The 20,868-nt window shown below is 42.7% G+C and overlaps 1 protein-coding gene across 1 annotated transcript in view; it reads right to left on the bottom strand.

Moving 5' to 3' along the window:
• The window catches only part of LOC118427467 (angiopoietin-related protein 7-like), a 76,921-nt gene extending 56,297 nt beyond the window's left edge, over positions 1-20,624 (bottom strand). The window contains exon 1 of the mRNA XM_035837285.1: positions 19,666-20,624. The gene's annotated coding sequence lies outside the window, so the exon portion shown is untranslated. The remainder of the gene's footprint in view (positions 1-19,665) is intronic.
• Between the last annotated feature and the right edge of the window lie 244 nt (positions 20,625-20,868).

The following is a 20,868-nucleotide window of genomic DNA, read 5'->3' on the forward strand; positions in this document are numbered from 1 at the left end:
TACCCACACTGAAGTCGCAACATTTATGGTTAAGTTTTATACGTGGTAACATTTCGGGGCAAATGACCTCTTTGGAAAGAAAAGTTGAGACAGTGAAATGTATTATATTCCGTTACTGTTTGCAATATTTGCGTGATTTTGTTATTAGTAATAAAATGATGAAGTGATGTGTCTAAGTAGAATGATGTTGCTATTCTTTATACATTGGCTGCCATTGATTCATCCCCGTGTGCAGCACAGTATGTCATTATCTCGACACGTGGAGTGTAATTTGTCACAACTAGTGTCCCCGCGCAGATGGAACACACAAATTTCCAACAGAGGCATTTATTGAATGGTGAAAATCCGCAAGCTCCAAGCGGTACCAGTGCATTTATGAACCGCACACCGCCTGCAGCGCTTATTCTAAACCGATCCTCTTTGTTTCTTACCTTCGAAAACAATCTGGGATAAGAAAGGAAGTCGAGTCTGAGACTTAGTAAGAACCTCTAAGATGGTTGGATGCTGAAGACGTACTCAGGAGTGCACAGGAATGTGGTAAAAGACTGGCGCCAACAGCCAAATGGGGAGAATCCCAGAGGAAGCGGACTTCTCGCCTAGCTGTCGCCAGCTTGTGCCGAAACTATCGAGTGGTGAGGGGAAAGACAAGAGGACGGAGATCTGATAGAGAACTGTAATCCCTCAACTTGTCTGCGGACAACATCCTTTAAGCTAGAGATTATAACCTTTTTGGTTTTTGTCTGGGTTTCTGTTTTGTTTGTTTGTTTTGTTAAAATGGTAGCTCGACAGAACTTCTGATAAAAAATGATGACATGAACAATTTACGTAAACGAGCGTATGTTCAATCAGGAATACTAACCAGTGGACTGACGGAATTGTTCACCTTGCAGGTGAAGTCTGAGATAGCCACTCTACTCTCACTAAACTTGCTGACTTATGTCCAATTTCCATATACTGTAAATGCATTTATTTTTGGTTCGATTTATTTTCGTGGTACGGTCCTGAAGTACGGTAGTTATACGCCAAAGACGCATCTTCTCAGTGTCATACATTCGCAGTTGAGAGGTGACCGCCAAAATAAAAATCACTGCGAACATTTGCACATTTACAGTACGTACGCATTAATACACCTTTGCCATCTGCCTCAATCAACCAACCGTACCTCTGAGACCATACTTGGTACAGCGCAAGAGCGACCTCTATCGTCAACTGAGATACCATTGTTCGATATCAGTGGGTGGCTTTCACCTGTTTTCTTTTGTCCACGGGAAGCCATGTGCGTCACTATAGCTAGTCAGACTATCTCGCTGCACATGGTTTATCGTACATCTGATCTCTAGTGGACAAGGCGCGTCTTACCAACTCCTGGAAGAATGACAGGGACTTCCGACAGGAGCACTGTCTTTATCTTTTGGTGAGTTCACAGCTAAAACTCTAGATCATTTGGATGGATTTGGGTTTGAGGTCTCCATGAAACAAGCCGATTTGCGACACCGTAACACTACGGTAGCAGTATTGCCATTTTTTTGGTAACTATAGATCGACGCCACCATCTTGAAGGAAGACACAATCTATTAAATCAGCTGTCGTTTGTTTGCTTAATCATGGTAGCCTGTGTTAAACAAGCTAGGACCACTTAGCTTCTCACCAATTAGAGCTTAGGCCCTGGGTTGCTATACTGCCTTGGACACTACCTAGGGTTGTGCTGGACTGTTCGTACATGAATGATAAAAGGCTTTAAAGAAATTGGTCCTCGAGAGAAGAGGGCAACGACCATCTTAGCCCAAACCACAGACGCCATACTTACTTCACGGGGGTTGTGTCATGTGGACTCTTACTGACAGATAACTGTCAATCAGCCTATACAGACTGTGACTCCACACAAATGATCTAGACGACAATGGAAACTACAATACTCATACATGTACAATACAAAATACATGAATTTAATTTGAGAGAACGAATCCGAGGGGTACACTAACCTAGTAAGCCAGTTCTAGCAAAGAAGATGAAGGATAACGTTATAATCCACTTCTATGGCCCATCTAGAGCAAATTAAGAGCAGTCAGGGAGTGCTATGTTGTAACTACGTTACTCTCTAATAGGGAGGGTCTAGGAACCAACTTGAAGGTACATTTTTATCAGACAAAAAATATACTAGATATTACTAGAAAATATGTCCGGAGAGACGTTGTGGATAGGGTTATATCTTCTCTGCCATGAATGACAAAACGCAAAACGGTATTTCATACCCCCATGAAAAGGATAACTTCCTCATCTAATCGTCTGTCATACATAGTGAGCTTGTTCTCCCGACCTTCTCCAGACCATGGTTGTGAGTTAGTCGTAGCGTGGTATTCTTTGGGAAATTGTACAGCCAGTTTGCCTACTAGTCTATAAAAAATTCGTCTGTTCCAGGTGAGTAGGACGTTTGACAAATTCTGGTCATATTCTGCTGGACCCGATAAGAAAAGCGTACTGCAGCTAGAATAGTATGGGTTCCATGCTGGTCCCGACCAAGCGCCGACCTTGGTTGCCGAGTGGTCGGGAGCGAAGTCGTGTGGTGGTCCTGAATGTGTTACAAGGGGAGTATCCGGGGGTATCAGCCTTTGATGTCTTCATTGATGAGTACCACAGCCATACGCAAATATGAAAGGTGTCAGCTACTTATCTAATTTACATCGGCAATGCATATATATCCTGCCATTGTTGTCCAGATGTGATTTAAAATGAACGTCACTTTATCTTGAATTGTAACGAATAAATCAAATTATTCCTTTCTTTCCAGTTTGAGAATTGCATACGTGAATATCTATGAACAGATTTTATTGCATTCTATGAGTAGCAAGTAGACAACCCTTGTAGTTTGTAGTTAGTAATATACACCAGAGTGTTTTAAAATGAACTATATGCATGCATACATTCAGGACCTTGCCTCGACGTTGGTACCAACCAATTACCAACCAACGTCGCGTAGGCGTGGGATTGGAAATAGCCTGGAATCCTTCCTAATCTAGACCCAGTATGCTACTACGGTTGCATCCAATGTGAACAACACTGTCCTCTTTTCCTACCCAACCAGCTCCCAACCACGGATAATCTCATTCACGACCAACTCCCAACCATGATCTGAAGAAGGTCGGGAGGCCATGTTCGGCTATGTGTGAAAGTACAGTGCTACAGTGTTGGGTCTTAACACTATTACCTCTAACAATGTTTCCTGTTCTGGTTGCCGTGTTATGACATTATACATGGCTGCCTGCAAAAGCCTTTATAGGTCAACTTGTCTTATTTCATTTACGAAAGGATTTAGACAGAAACGCATTGCAGACTACCATGTATAGAAACTACTTACATGACGTCATTTACATTTTGTAGGTAATGATATTATTGGCGAGAGGTATTGATTTTCAGTTGTCTGTTAGAAGGAGCTTTATCATATTCATGTAATTTATACTTCCGCCGGAGGGACATATTGAGTATTCCATTAGCATTGTTTCCAATTTCTGATAATAACACAAAGCTCGCGTTTGCTTACGTTTGTTTAGTCTTTGCTAATGGCAATGATGATTTTATTGTAAATTCCTGCCCGAAGGTTGATTGCGAGTTACGTTTAGTATTCTACACCCCACCCACACACACACCTTGGTATAGTGCTTCCAAACCATCAACCATTGCCACAGAGCCGCTATCACTGGAATTAAAACACGGGGCACTTTAAATGATAAAACGATTTTCTGTCCCGTCCAAGGCCACGAAAACTTGGTGTCAGGGAATCAAGCACGGGGTTTGGGTCAGGGACGCCCGTGCATTCGGGATAGCACATCTTCAGCACATCAGCTTGGAAGTAACTGGGTAGTTGATCCTACAGGTAGACTAGAGGGGATTTGGCAAGAAGCCTTCTTATACCCATCGAATCGATTTCTGCTTTCCTTATACCAAATTGCAGTGTGTACTGTGTCTGAGTGGATACAAACATGGTAAGCGTCTCCCGTCCAATCCATTTGGTTCTTTCTTTGTCTACATTAAACCATGCACACAGTGGTTTAAGAACACGGCTTGGCTGTGCGATTCCCCTCGTTCGTTTGCAGTAGGGACATCCCTTGCACGTTCCTAGACTTGAGGAATGATCCTCTTAATACCAGCCAATATCGAACAGAGGGTTATCGATCATCAACTCACTGATGCGGCGCACTGAGAAGCAATTCATCGTGTACGCACATCACACAAAAGTCTTCTGCAAGCCTCCAGCTTGTTCAAGCGTGGCAAATCTATTGTCAAGACACCTTTCCATTCCATATGAACAAATTGCTGCAAAAACGCGTAGGTGCGGCCGGTGACATCGTTATGTTATATTTGTCAAGTCATCAGCACTCCTGGACAGCTAGGTAGACGAAACCCACATCTTAAAACAACTGTCGATGTTCTGTATTTCCCTCAATAACATTACAATGAACATTACATATTTTCAGCAGATTGCTTACATAAGCTAAATTCTGCTTCTTAAACCTGGCATCTTACTCAAAATTAGACACTTTAGCACCCTCAAAGAAACATTAGGGTTTTTTATTCCCACTTTTGCATAAAGGTGTACGATATGGTCGTCAAATTTCAACATTCCCAGCATGACTGCCATCCGTAACAAGTACGGTCAGTAATCGTTGATGATAAGTGCATCTAACATCTTTACTGTCACGTTCAGATAAAACGTTCACTAACAACCTCGGTGGAAGTAAGACTTGATTATAGGATCTATACGACTCACCAGATAATGTCGGCGTGCGCCTCTAGTGCAGCTGCGGGGAGATCAAGTGCGTAATCCATTGAAACGATGCGGATTTGGGAGAGGAGTTCCTGGTCCTCCCCAGACGGCGCCTGAGATATCATCCCCTCGCGGGGCAGGCGCCAGGCTGCTGAACTCTGTTCCCTCCGCCCCCCGCCACATTCGGAATTCCGGGCACGGACATTCCCCACACAGATAATGACGAGCGCCTGCACTGGTGACCAGCTGTGCGATATAAACGCCGTGAAATGAAGGGCAGGCTATCCTGCCCCGCAGTACCTCAGGTCAAGAACTGCACTTCGACAGTTGTCGCTATTTATTCTACTTCATTCATCTGACATACAGTAGACCGTGCCTTCTGGGCAGGGAAACTGTGATCAATACTTGGCTTAGCCTCAACAATTTTAGGTCGGACGGGGGGTGGACATCTGGACCAAGACGACTTCTGAAGGATCATTGCCCCTCCTGAGGCGAAGATCCTGCCGATTATTTTAAGAATAGTCACATCTGAGTGGCTACTTTTGTTTCTCTGTGAGGCATTACTCGGGTGATGAGTTTTATCGGGGACGCTTCCACCGCTGAGTCCCAGGAGGCGTGCAGATTGGCAAGTGTTGGTTCAACACCGCTTGGTCAACATTGATGTCAGCCACTCATCCGCGGAAAAGCAATAGTCCTTTTGATTACATATAGGAAGGCCTATGTGGGATGTCTACTGGTGGGAGGGACGTGCGTTTGGGGTAGATCCCTGATCACGTTTCTGGTGGATGCACTGGATTAAGGGAAGGGTCATGGTGCTGATTGTGTACTGTAGTTACTGTCAATGGTGCTAAACTGTGTGCTGTAGCTAGTATCAATAGTGCTAAACTGTGGGCTGTAGTTAGTGTCTATGGCACTGAACTATGTGCTGTATACATGTAGTTAGTGTCGATGCCAAGAAAATGTGTACTGTTGTTACTGTCAATGGTGCTAAACTCTTGCTGTAGTTAATGTCCGTAGTGCTGAAATGTGTGGTGTAGTTAGTTTCTATGGCACTGAACTGCGTGCAGTAGTCAGTGTCCATGGCACTGAACTGCGTGCTGTAGTTAGTGCCCACGGTACTAAACTGTGTTCTGTAGTTAGTGTCCATGGTACTAAACTATGTGCTATAGTTAATGTCCGCAGTGATGAACTGCGTGCTGAAGTTAGTGCCCATAGCACTAAACTGTGTTTTGTATTAAAATTCATTTCAATGGTTCTAAACTGTGATGTATTTAGTGTGTCATATACTGTAAATGCAATGGTTTAATGTTGGCGGTTTTCGCGATGGCAAGTCCACCGCGAACATTTTTCCATGGCAGTAAGAGACTACAGTGCATGGTGCTACCGCGAACTTTAAACCACCTCGAACTTACATTTACAGCTAGCATCTCTTTTTCAATTTGCATTAAGACAAGGACAATAAATGGTTCTACTCTCAAGTTGATGCCCTCGTTTCAACAACGCTACATAGAAGCAAAATAACTTACAAGCTATATACACAATAACAATCAAAAAGCAATATCTATAATGACAATCTGTACCTCAACCTACTACAAATGTATCACCAAATGTCGCAATCAAGAGCTAAACTAATAATACATTATTAAATGTACAAGTACAAAATGGAGTGTTGTGCTTCTATATCAACTTTACAGACATGACAATCAGTCAAATAGAGCTAGAAGCGTATCTTTGATTAGCTTGCGACATCATTGATGAAGACTTAGCATTGCACCACTGAAGATACATCACAATTAGCTTTATTATCTTGCCTTGTAAAATTAATTACTGCTACATAAACGTGTCTAGAAACTGGGTATCCGTCATAATTTCTTCATTTTACATAGAAGTACCGTACCTTTTCTTAGTTTACGTTTTTATGCTACGTGTCTAAGATTTCACAAAAGCGTTGGACACAAGATATGAACTGCCGTCAGTTTTCCTACAAGCACAATTACGCAGCTTTTAACGCTATGTTTACGATGCCGGAGGAGGCATAATTTCTTAAAATCAAATCAATACGAATTATTGCTATTACTAACTGCACATTGGCATATTTTGCACTGTCCTCTCTTGGCAATCCAGATCGAAAGATGGCTAACAAGAAGATACGCGCAATTAGCTGCTACTTTCACACTAATTTCCACTGTGATGGCCACATTCTCCTCACATGTCCGACTAATATCCGATCCGTTTGACCTATATCTACTGGAGTTATTGGTATTGACCCGCCCTATCTTCAAGTCCCATCGGGCTTTTCATGTGACCAAAATACAAATGCAGAATGAAATTAAGTATGGATTAATTTGGTGAATCTGTGGCCAGCTGGTATGTCAATACTTGGATTGTTTTCAATCTATCCATGACTTTGAACATTAAGGTCGAGAGGTGCGCTATAAAGTGAGACATTATCAACAAGACATTGAAAGTGCCATATGTCCGTGAGTTGTTGTTTTTGCGAAGATCGTATTTTGTTCATCATTGTGAACTTCTCTCTTATTCTGTCTAATGCATCTTAGCTTTGGCTCTAATGAGGCAACAGACTGGTACATAGTTGGGAACTGGAGATAGGAAGTGAGATGATCTATTCTGGGACCTTTGGTCTAGCTTCCTTTTTGTATCCAGGACGTGCCTATCACGTGGAATGTAGCCATGTTGGCCTCAACGTCCTATCAGCCTGTAGTTAGCTGTCCCTTCACTTCCTCCCACTCTACCGCATTAAAATTACCTCACAAGTGAACTCACAATCAAACGTACACATGTCGGAAACAAATTTCTGTAGATAACCTGTACTAACCTTTATATACTCAGTACATAAACTGAAAAGACAGGCGTCGACTACCAAAAGCTCGCGCATTTCTTGACTGAACATCCAGTTAGTGACATTTACGAGTATGACGTTAAGGCATGTCTGGTTGCATCTTACAAACTTACATGAAAAGGCGGTTCGCCAAACGGTCATACTGGATTTCATCATGCAGTAAATAAGACTACATCGATTTCCCATTCCCACCTTGATATTTTGATTCGGTGTATGCCATTACATTAAAATTCAATCACTTTCTTGGAACATTTGCACGTTTTTAGAATAGATTGGAAGAAGTGGGTTTATGATTGGGACATTAGCGTGGTAGATATCATTTTATGTGTATGTTTTGCACATTTGCCAGTTGATAAGAAACATTAACTAGCAAAACCCGGGAAACTGTTCTTGTTGGAAAGTGAATCGTTACTGGCGGGCCGTGGATAGGGCATGGTCGGCATGTGAATGGTGCGATGCCCACGGGAAGAAACGGTTGGCCGGATCTCAGGCAATTTTCTTTTCCGTGGAAGCAGATAATGGAGGTAGTATTACCTGAGGACGGAAACGAGTCCGTGAACGTGACTCCAACTTCACGCACTGCTTGATAATCAATGTTATTCTTTTTGTATTTGTGGAAAAAAGTTTGGAAAGCGAGGCATTGGTTCTGACTGGGTGTGCGGTGGCAGTGGCACGAACTTTCCGGTTGTAGGGTTTACCCTTCACGGCCTACCGCGGCAGCGCTGACAGCCAGTCGGACCAACCTGACAGTCAGGTTACAAATCCGCGTTGATGAACAACCCTGTAACGTCCCACCGTACGCTCAAAACGTCAAAACAAGAAATAAAAGGTTCATCTTCTTTGTGCTTTGACAAGATTTCACAGGCGAAGAGTCTGTAGTGGAACCAATACATTCGTCTAGACGCAAATATCGATGTGCTAATACCAACATGATTAACAAGGCATTTATCTACATTAGCAGTTGGCTGAGCTTTGAACACACAAGTTACCCCCCCCCCCCCTTGTAGCAGGTGTTGGTATTCGCTCACAGATTAGCAACAACTCTTTTATGGAGATAAAATTGCCGTCGAGCGGCAAATTGCGGCTAGTGGCATCAAATAGTCAATTTTTACTGACTGTTTATTTTCTTATCAAATACATAATTGAACCCAAACGCATTAAAACGGCAACGCAGTGGCGTTCCAATTGAATAGTGATTTTAGGCACTTTCGGATGTTAGAGGCAGTTTGGCAAATTGCTTTTTGTCCAGTTCCCTAATGAAACAACTTCACAAAATGTTATAATTTCTCGCAATAACTCTAATCTACACAAATGATTCTATAGTATCTTTGGGAAGTCTGAAGTCTTGCACGGCGATATGAAACAAACTCAAGAGAAGCGAACATACACCCACAGTCACTTCCATAGAGGGGAGGCTTTACGAGTTGAGGTTTTTACACGTTCGACATGAAATTGTATGACATCATGTATTCATAGCGTGGGACTGGAGCTCTCTCGGATGTTATTTTCAGGTGATGTACGTATAAGATTTTTCCTTGGCAGGGAGACAATAATTCAAGCACAGTTCGTTGCCAACATAACTCGGCCTGGGAACAAAAATCGATCAAAATTTCATTACAAGTCAGAATAATTAGAATCACAATGATAGATGGACATGACTTTGATGATAACAAGTCTGTTGATGGTGGGACCTGCGGTTGAGAGTGTTTCGTGGTTGTATATCTGCTCAAAAAAGTTTGAAACATCTTGTTTAGTCAGCTAAACTTCATATCGCTGTGTCATAAAAAAGGGATTTTCTTCTTTATTTGCTTCCGAAAAAGAGAACCCAGCCAAACCAACTCAAGACACAGCCAATGCTTGCTATCAAATCAATATCGTTATGTCAATAGCAAGACAAAATATTAACTTGCAAATAAACCTTATTACCATTAACGTTGGATAAATCTGCATGGTATATTCACGCATTTACGTGGGAACTTACTTGTGCAGTCGACACAACCTTGTAGAAATAAGAACACATTTCATGATTTAACACATATTCGTAAGTTCATAAACACTGTAATAAATTTACAGGTCATGTCCGCACACAAAGTAAAGCTCTTACCAACAAACTTTCAATCAGTCCTCAGTTTACTTGACTTAGGCTTCGGGTCAGATCCACTTCAGAAGGACCAGAGGACTGGTCGAAAGCTTGTCTGTTGGTAAGCGCTTTACTTTGTGTACGGAAATAATGAGCGAATTATTTCAAACATAACACATCTATACTACGTTCGCCGCCAAAACGCTGACATGAAGTATTTCATTATTTCCTGCAATGTCGTTTAAAAGCTCGTTTAATTTCTCTTTGTCCTAATGTCCCATTTGTAATCATTGTGTGGAATGATGAACATCACACTTGAAGTTGTGAGAGAGCCTCACGTGAAGTGTGCTAAATCCTATTCATCACAATTAGCAGTTCAACCAATGGTAGCATGGCAGCGGTTCAACCAATGAGAGAATGGTGTACATTTCTACGTAGTCGGGGCTATATAAATTTAGAATAGGTCTATTTTCCTTGGCTGTATATAACACTGTATTGACTGTGTATTTTAGCGTTTCGATTCACTATTCAGTGAGGTTGGCTATGTTGATTGAATATGCAGCTGACAAAGAATCAAGAAACCTTAGTGATTTCACAAAGTTTGTTCACGAAAAACAAAACTTGAAACCCCTGTAGGTGGTCGGAAGTAACAACACTGGACACGTCTCCCTGGGCCCTGTGAAATTTGTTTTTTTTGTTCATAACCGGTAAGCCACCTTCAAGCGTAACACATCAGTTTGTACAGTAAGTGCAAGTTGCATAAGACTGGTGGGGCTGATTTGACCCACTCATATCCGAAAAAATCTCTTCTCTACTCCATAAGTGGAGCGGAATCTTTAACATATGCTTGAGATATGGCTTTCGCAAACATAGGGCCACCCTCTCTACTGCCCATCCGAGAGAACGTTTCTAACGCAATCCAAAGAAGGGCTATGAAGATCATAGATATCCCTGAAGCTAACTTGGACAGATACCAGATTCCGCCCCTGGAACAACGCAGGAACGTAGGGGCCCTCACCCTCCTGCACCGCATGTACAGCCACGACGCGCCTGCACCACTCTACAGCTTATTTCCTGAACCCTATGTACATCGACGTGAAACCCGCCTGTCAACATCTCAACACTGAAACGCCTTGGAACCTGTAAAATCATCGACAACATCCCACCGTCCTACCTTCCTCCCGGCCACAACAAAACTCTGGAACTCACTGCCACAGCACGTACGTAGTGACTATTAGGCTACAGACAGAAGTTAAGGACCACCATCAACAACCACTTCACTTATCTACGTCAACGCCGTTAAGGACAGCTGCTAAAGTTGAAGATTGGTGTCAGTTTGCATAAGTACCCGAAATCAGATACTCATCTGTACAAGAGTCTATTGAGAAAATATGTGTCTTTCCAATGACACAACTGCTAAATATTCAAACCCTGAAACCTTAACATTCTAAGTCAGCATCCCTTTCAACATGAAAACCTTGTCTGTGTGACGAAAGCGGTACCATTTCTCACGTACTTGAGGACTTGCCAGCTTGGTATGACTGCCAATGGTGCATTTCATCCCTAATAGGACACCTCGTGATAAATGAATCGTAAAGATGGTTAGTATTTGATTCAATGACAAATGAGGAAGACACTGTTTGACATTAGCAGGAAGAAATTGGCACGCTTCACATGGGTCCTGGCTCTCATGAGCATATGTGATGCTCTTTGTACTAGTGTAAAGGCATGATCATTACAAATCGGACGTCAGTGTAAAGAGAATGGAACATGTTTTTCAATAATAAGTGCGATGCTAAAAACACAATGATGACATACATGATCGTCCAGACTTTGAAAAGTTTAGAATGGATTTTTCCCGTTCAAACCAAGATTTTATTAAATGGATACTTCAAAAGTGCCACTAAAAATATAATTTTCTTTTCAATCTTACTGCTTGTTTTCATCTCTTGTTGTTTCATAACTTGTTCCACCACAGCACCAATATGATATCCGTGGATTTCAGAAAGGGCTGTTTCTAAAATACATGGACTCAGTACACGGACAATTTAGGTATCAAATCAGTCCATTACTTAATTGAAGGTTCAGATCAAATGTAAATTTAGTAACCATTGCGGAGTCAATTACGGTTTACCTTACTCCCTGAAGTAAGAAACCTTTTATCTTTTCGTTCTTAGATTAGCGGCTGTGAAGAAATAGCCATCAAAGAACGGGTTTCGTGACTACAAATGAAGTCGTTTGTTTCAGCAGTATCGAAGCAACACAGCGTGTTCTTTTTACCATGGAAACAAATAGCCCGGGCAATGGTGGCACGCAAGGCAATCTACAGTGGGAGTAACACAACATTCTCCATTTTACCTACCATTTTCACAAGCTATAAATAAAATGGGTTCATCTGAGGATACGAAGGTAGGCCTGGTGTACACACGCATTTTCTGGGGCGATTCAGTCGGCACAGAAAACTTGTGTGTAAATTTGGCCATACGGAGGTTCGTTGTTCCAAGTACGCCTGCGCAGCCAAGTGCATTGTGGGTAACATGTCAAAGGTGAAGCCCCCTGACTTGTAAACTGTTTTCTTTAAACTTAATAGATGTCCTGACTACGTCTGTATGCTTGCATAACAATGCCAAGACCTGTTTTGTTTATCTATGAGGCGCCCTCACTTTTGGCATATTACCCACAATGCACTTTGCTGCGCATGCGTCCTTAGAACTATGAATCTCCTTATTGGCAGCCGCTGATGAAGCTGTGCCGTTATCGTTCCCGTCATCCCTCATCGGACAGTTCCATTTTCCCGGCGCCCGTATCCTACTCGTGCGTGATATAAAAGCTCGTCTATCTCCATGTCCCCCTCAGGCTGTCATAGTCTTGCTTTCCGGATTGACACAGGACCACAGCTCGAAATCGACCCTGTCGGCCGCCCCGAAAATTACCTGCTACACACTACTCTTCTGCTAGCTTCGACTCCCCACACGTTTCTCCATATGTATGTTCTCTAGAATAAAGGGAATGTGTTTTCCGTGACAGGGCGTATTATTACCTATTGAACATGAACATGGATCTTTCTCTTGGCGGGTATCGTAGATTCAATGTGCTATAGTTTCTATTACAATGATTCTTTTGGTCGTGTTTTCTTTCGAGTTGGATCACTTTAGCATTAAAAGTAACATTGAATACCTAAATAGGAACTGTAATACACTACTAAATCAGACAACGTACTGTTCTGCATCACAGTCAGTTTCTCATCGTTTAATGCCCACGCCACCAACGCGGATTGTTACAAGTTGACCAAGTATATAGGATCGAATGCTGTCCAGACCACCCTCCCACCCCACCCGTTTGTTACCTTTCTGAATGAAATTTTTTTACTGAAATTTTCTACCGCGAGTAGGAAGCGAACGTTGTACCTCCATACTAGAACATAACTGCTCAATATCATATTCTATACAGATCAATAGAGCAAAATCCGGGGATGAATTGATACATTTTCCAGGCGACCAGTCTGGTTTCTAAAGGATGACCCTAAGCCTGCAGACTTGGGACAAGAAAATCAGGTAGTCAATGCACCTGGGTCCTGCGACAATATGTACAAATAAACGGGGTACCAGTAATAAGCGTTTTGGAGCATTTATCAAAGAGACAGACTCCCAGATGTATTAGTGAATTTCGATCATAGCGGCTATATCAAGAGAGCAAATTAGGCTTTTCCTTCTCATATATGATATTATTAGAACGTTCATGAAGGTTGTACGTCCACAACATTTGAATACGATTCAATCTCTACAACTGGATAAAAATGGAAATCTACTTTCGGACGTTTCGAGGGACATACGTAACTTCTTCAGCGTCACTAGAATGAACTGGCAGAACAATTCATTACAAGTACAGCTAACTAGAAAAATTGGTTAACACGAAGATCTCTTAGAAGTTTTAACGGGGGTTAGCATAAACCTTGTAGCATTTTACTCTCCACCTTCACATGTTCTCTAACGTTACATTTCTCTGCACATGAAGGTTTATTCTGTGTGAATAAACAAACTCAGGCAAAGGGTGACTAACAGTCGGTAAACGTGCATACAGGGAGACATTTACCTTTTGGCAGTAGTCTGGACACTACTGCAAGTTGAACTTCCAATCTCTTCACTGCTAACGGTGCTTTTAACAACCATCACTAAACGACTGTTTCCAAAGGGAAAAACCTGTGTAATTTCTCAAGTAAATCATCCCGAAACTGCGCGCGACCGGTAGCCGGCGCGAGTGGAAATTGACAAAAGCTATCATATATATAACTTGTCTGGCTCGCTATGTCCATGCAATCAACTCGGGATGATACTGTTCACTGGGCCATGCCATTTGATGTGGCAAGGTATAAATGAGGAAAAACGATTGAAGCAAATGTGTTGCAGCTGCTGATCCCTACTAATACGTGTGTGTGTGGACTTCATCTGTTATCGGTGGGGTTGTGCGGCTCAGTCGGCAGGGTGTTCGATTCATAAACCAGAGGTTCTGGGTTCGAGTCCGTTGGTGTGCCATCGATCTTGTGCCGCTGGGAAAGGCACTTTACACGACTTTTCTAACTTCAATCAGATGAAAATGAATGCTTTGGTTAGGACCATCCCTCGGATAAGACGTTAAATGAAGGTCCCATGTTTGAGGAAAGCCACACCTCAATAACGTTTAAGACCCCACCGCACTTATAGAAAAGAGTAGGGTCCTTCCCGGTACTGTTCAGTACAAACCTGGTGTGTTATGCCATTAGATGGTATACCGGGCATGCAATACAAACAAACAAAAACCTGCTCTTTGACTTTTCACAGCACTCAGTGGCGATCATCGAGCAACCATAAAAAGACCAAAATTCGATTTGTTGGACCCTTGATTTCAGAATCGAAGCATGGTGCACGATGTAAAGTATATGATTCGGAAAACAAGAAAACAGAGTTTGTTTTGTTTAATATTGAGCAATCAGCAGTATCAGTTTAGGGCGCATGGCCTAGGGAAAATGTTATATTTCCTTTTTTCCGACCTACCCAAGAAAAAACTGCCAACCCTAGCGTTGTTTTTCGTGGGCAGTGGAGTCACATAGTTTCCAGTTAGAATTTTCTTTCAGCCCGCTTCCTATAGTGACCTCATGCAGTTCAGTTTTACTTTGTTTTATCAGTATTGTATCACTTGATTTTTCGGTCATAGAAAAAAAAATGACAAAAAGATAATCCCTACTTCCTACCGACCCTACTTTTTTCAAGACTAAAACAGAACACACAACATTTCTTTCCTAGGCCTAAGTAATGCCTGGTCCAGTATTCGTATTTGTGCATGATTCAGTCACATGTAACACACATAAATGAAGATTTTGCCCCAATTTGATAATGTATTGTAACACCAATGAGAAAAGTAACCTACAGTATAGAATACAGACACTCGAAATTGGTCTGGAGTCACCAAGAAATGAGCCCTGAAATTAAATGTTAACCCCGCCGTGTGCCTCCTGTGTAATTCCCTCCCGGACTGGATCGCATCATTTTTCCCACAATCTGCTAGATGATTTCATAATTCATGCTAAGTTCGTTATCGCTCAGGTCTTATTCTATTGCACCTGTTCCCAGATGATCACGTGAGGGCGTGTCACGTGACTCTAGAAGGGGCAAGGTTAGCTATAAAAGAGTCGAGTGGGTGAGAAAGGTAGAGTGATGTTACCGTTTATTTACAAGCGTGTTTCACTTACAATGAAGTGGAGTTGGGGAGGGGGGCGACTGTATGAAGAAGAAATCGGCAAGGACTGATGGGTCCTGCCGGAGTTAATTACTGCGGGTTCCTCATTACCTACCCGGTAGCCCCGCCCACTTTACTGGAGGCAACACCAGTCGGGTAACCCAGTGGGTGACATCAAAGTACGCAGATGCGGCGTGCGTATGGCCGGGCAATTTTTCATTCCTCAACCAAGACCCCCAGTGCACGCTGAGAAATCGACTGATGTGTGACTGAGACTTACTACCATTGGGAGGCAAAGGCACGTCAGCAAGACATGCAAGAATCCTGCAGATTTTATCTCCTTGAGTAATGGCAGTGCCTCTCCATTCTAGCTTCCAGATCAATAGTAACGGGACAGTAGATCTTCAGATGCTGAGGGTTTATAGGCGGTATATGATCTCTCCGTTTGACATCTTCAAGGGCAAGTTGCTCGTCAATTGTCCCTTCACAGCTCAATGCTGTTATCCTATGATCTCTAAATACATGATAAACACCTGGCCAGCTGGTACTTGCGACATCTTATCGAACATACCCGCTATTGTGACTTTTTGTAACGACTGACTTCGCCCTGAAGAGCTTGGACAATCTTAAACAGCCCGCCCGCTGCGTATAACGTTATGTATCAAGTCATGAACAATAATCCTCGCTGCGTTAGCGTTGGCCAGCCGTCGCTAGCCAATCACGTCGCCGTCCGTGGTCAGAAAGCCTCGTGATTGGTTGACAGCTTCATGTATCTGATTGGCTGATGGCCGGCCAACGCTAACCCAGGAAGAAGGACCGGTGGAATGTCAGTAAACTGTAGTCGTTCCTTGATATACACAAGGGGTGGTCTGGAGTAAGAGGATTGGATAATCGGATTGGATAACCGGGTTATGACACTTGCGTGGAAATATCTATGGGTTTGTACGATCTTATGCTGCAGCAGCGTGACCAACGGGTGTGTACTTGCACAGGGTTGCAAACTTGTGAGAATTAAGTACGAAAATTTCAAGCCAATCGTAACAAGCCACCGATACATTGTGACTTGTTTTTACCGTTGCCGAGTTATCAGTACAGATAGTCTAAGTTATATGTCATAGTAAATGTTGTAAAAGAAAAAAATGCGTGTAGCGTACCTAGGTCCATTTTGTGCTAAAGGATATCGAAATACTCTTAATCTGGTATAACAAAAGACTAACAGTTCAATAATACATGGATTTTGATTGCCATGAATTAGCCCATACCGTTACCTTTTTCTGGTTTCAAATGGTCTTTTACATGGTAACACTACGAATAAGGACGTTGACTGTTAACACTTTGTCCAAACTTAAAAGTGTAACGTTAACGTTTTGTTGAAAAATTATGATTGTCCTGTAATGGAAACAAGCTGACTTGTATTTTATCAAAGGTCTGTCAAGAATCGACAAGACACGCGACGACAATTTACCACAGCCGCCTGCTATACACCCAGAGAGGACGTCATAAAAGCCAACTGAGCTTTAAATCTACCTTACAAAATCTTCAAGATTGATATGACATATATATCTCAATTCTTCTAACGCTGGCGCCGTGGAACGGATCACCGTTTTATCACTGGTGGCAGTTTCTGGACGGCTCAACTTCAGCGATAATGCGGCTTCGGGGTACAATTCCTCCTGTAATTTTTGGGACAGAATCCGCCTGGGGCCAGTTTTCATTCCGTGGCTCGCTGCCAGCGTGTAAGAAGGAGATACGAATGCCTCGGCTGCGAACAGAGATCTAATTTTACTATAAATCAAGTGCTCGGATTTGGGCCTAGTGTTTAGCTGACAGACAACTAAGTTGGTGTGTCTCCGTGAGCAGTACGTAAAGTGACAAACCTTATAGCCTTCTATGGATGGATAGAAAACTGGTTTTAAGACATTTCTAACGAAATAGTAACATGTGTTAGGCCTAAGATATCTTGTCTTTGCACAATATTCCAACGCCCAAACCTGATGAAAGGAGTGTGTTAGTTCTTGTGTATTTGAAATGCATTAGTTAAGTCAATGATTGCTTTGAAGCAATCAAAAGCGTGCCATTAAACTGCTTGTGATTCATTATCAGACGTCAATGCGTCATCTTTAAAGCTTACACGGCATATGTTATGTTTTAGTGTTTCTATGACTGGCTAGAAAAACATTCAAAGAGAGCTTTAAGGCCCTCCACAGAGGAAACGGTCACTGTTTGATTGATGAACACTGGATGTCATATTTGATCCTTCCTTATTTCTAGTTTGTTGATGCCGTATACGTACTGACGGGACCACAATAATGCTCTCTTAAGGCCGCTACTGCTCTTTGAGTGCACTTTGTTATTACTGGCAAATTGCCAGCTTAGCTTCATTAAAAGAATCGATGCGTGTTGTTATTGCTCTTGTTGATTTTCTTTTGGGTACTGAAAACGCTATCATCTCATGGTGGTTCTTGGGGGCACACAAAAGATCTGAAAATCAGTTTTTAGCAATTTCAAACTGCCTAAAACAGATTATCTTTTTATCTATCCTCCAAGGTATCTCCCAATGCAGAGGAGTGCATGAGCATATGAAGATAACGTCCGTATGTTTCCCGTGTTTCGTTCCGTTATTTTTATTGCACCACGTATTTTTGGGTCGATAGTTTGCCATCCGATATTGGCAAAATGAGAGGGAGGTAATAAATATATATTATTAGTTTATGCTGATAGAGAATCTACCGCCATAACAGAGCACCCGGGTGGTGGGTACGGTGGTATTACGGGTCGGGTAACGCCCTCTTCCCTTGCCTTTTCTTGTCGGAAACATTTTTGACAGCGTGCATCACAAGTCACAAGATGTGCGGTTAACCGATGGTTGCTTACAACGACAAGCTTGTTTTCAACAGGACACAATTTGCAAGGACCAATAGCTCGATTTTTGGGTCAATTCAGTGGTCTTCTGATGTAGCTCCTTCATATAATATTAGGATAAACGTTCTAAGGTCGATCCAGTCGATTCTTCATGCGATTGTTGACCTCCGAATCGGACGGATGCTTGTCTTTGTACGGGGATTAAAGGCATATGGTACTTACAACTTCAATTGTCTTGTCGTCATTGTTACAAAACGAAGAACAACAAAAAATAATTATCATTGGTTTTTGAAGGGTCAACATATGAGAGGATAATCGATCGACTGGTCTGCATAATCATGTTCAACAAAGTGTCATCAATTTATGGTCATACTCCACAAAGCCCCAGGGAGCAATATCACGAGGCTATTGGTTCTCTCTGTTGAACAAATTATGCGGCATTGATTCATCGAAAGGGTAAACATATATGAGAAGAAAATTGTCCTTTAGGGAGAGGTGAGAGAAAACGGGTAACAATTAGATAACCAATGTTTCAAACAGCTCATTTTTCAAGAGCTTTGCGTCTTTCCCTGTCGTAACGAAATAACAGATGATAAAATGACGTCTTACATCCCATTGTAGTAGTACAAGAGTTGTTGTTTATATATCATATATCACAGAGTGACGTCTGTACGTTACTCAGTAGTCATAAACATTCAAAACTGTTTTGCCATCTCCTATAAAGTAGCTTTTGAGTGGGATTTTCGAGGTGCTATTTCCGGCTATTTGCAACATCGGCGTGGCAGGAAACTGTGTAATATCAACTAATGAGACTGTACGTGTCTGCCATGTGCATGGGCAGATCCAGTCTGAGTCCGACCGGTGAAGGGAAATTGAATAGAATACTGACGGTGCTATCGTTCAGGTGTAAAGTGATAAATGAAATTGAGCGGCCAGCCATGCATATCCCCTGCGGTCTGCAATACTTTCATTTCATGATATGCGCGTCACTTATTTCAAGATGAAGATTGACCCAGGAGCAAGAATTTAATTATTCCGGTTGAATGCCGATAACTATATATACATTTATATATTTGCAGCTCTTAGTGCTTTTAGTTCTACCATCAACACACTTACATATACAGCAGGTGTGCGATAAAGCAAATATATATCTTTCTCCACCTAACGACATATACACATAATCACAACATAGATCTTTCCTTGGTGTACATAGCACTCGTTACTTGCACCTCGAAGTCCTCCACTGGCAAAAAGATTGCTTGGACCTTCAGACGGTTATAAAAGAGAATAGCATCGTGCTTAAAAACAGAGAGTTGAAAGCAAAGGATGCGCCCCTTCACGTTTAAAGACAGATGGATAGAGGAGCGCCTCTGTTGTACGCTTACTTACCGGCTATGTGGATATATCCAGGACATCACCAGTGATGCGTTGCCCCCTTCTCTCTTCGTGGTAGGTAAACCGTGAGCCCCAATCCTTCATTCACAATACTCTTCAGCCAGTGACAATATTGGAACGTTCCGGGGAGTCAAGTCAGTGTTCTGTTCGGTATGAAGCCCGAACACCGCGACACGGACAGTTTCTTCGGCGGCTTCTCTTACTCACGTACGGGTGTCGATAGCGTATTCAACCCGTGCACCCCATCGCTTTCTTATAACCCTCCAAATCGACGGAAGAGCCTTGCAAGCTGGTACCGATTTTCTACTTTTCCTCTCCAAAATGGACCAGCCCCGACCCAACGAGCTCGAATTATCGAACAAAGCGATCTTTTTCTACCCCTCGGACGCAAATCAGGCAAACCTTGACAGGTCTAAGCCGTGAGCAATCTGGGCGTCAGTGGCGAATGATCCTATTCCTGCCGTGCAGCTGTTCCAACAGACGGTGTTGAATTAGAACGCACCGCAAGACGACAGCAGAGAGAGGCACGTCCGTCTGCGCCATTCACAGCCTCAAATAACTTCCGTAACAGGGGTGGAGGAGGCGAGGTTGGAGCCCAATAGAAATCCCGCATCATCGGAACCGCCAGGGAAAGAGGGGGAGGGCAATCCTACCCTCAGGGAACACAGTTTGGAGAATCGAATCAGTTTTGTCTTGTCCTCAACGGAAATCAAATATTCAGAAGGATGATTTCCTTTAGATGAAGCGAGGAGCACGAGTGACATATAGAGCCCATGTGGCCACCCGGGTGATTACTTCCTTGTTATGCGTGTTTTTTCGCCTGAATATTGTCTGGTGTCCATACACTCATGCCATCAATCTTTGCCTCGTTTACCCATGCACAACTCCCTGACGGGGGTGGGTGGTTTACCCAAATGAGAATTCTGTGGAAAACGATCATCTGTCCCCATGACTACCCCGCTACGCGAAGGAAGAAGACCGCAACTTACTGGTTATTCTAACGGCATCTCTCCCCGAGAACTCACTAATCGCTCTACTTTCGGTTCGTTTGTCTCAAGAATTTCTCCCACCCTTGGGACAGAAAGGTTAATTACTGGCGGGTCTCGCGGGAATAGAAGAAATGCCTACACACATTTAGCCGCAGCACACATGAAAGGAAAGTGCCTCCAACCGCCTCGGTGCTTTCTAATAGAATTG

The sequence above is a fragment of the Branchiostoma floridae genome, chromosome 1 (assembly GCF_000003815.2).
Source record: "Branchiostoma floridae strain S238N-H82 chromosome 1, Bfl_VNyyK, whole genome shotgun sequence".
NCBI lineage: Eukaryota > Metazoa > Chordata > Leptocardii > Amphioxiformes > Branchiostomatidae > Branchiostoma > Branchiostoma floridae.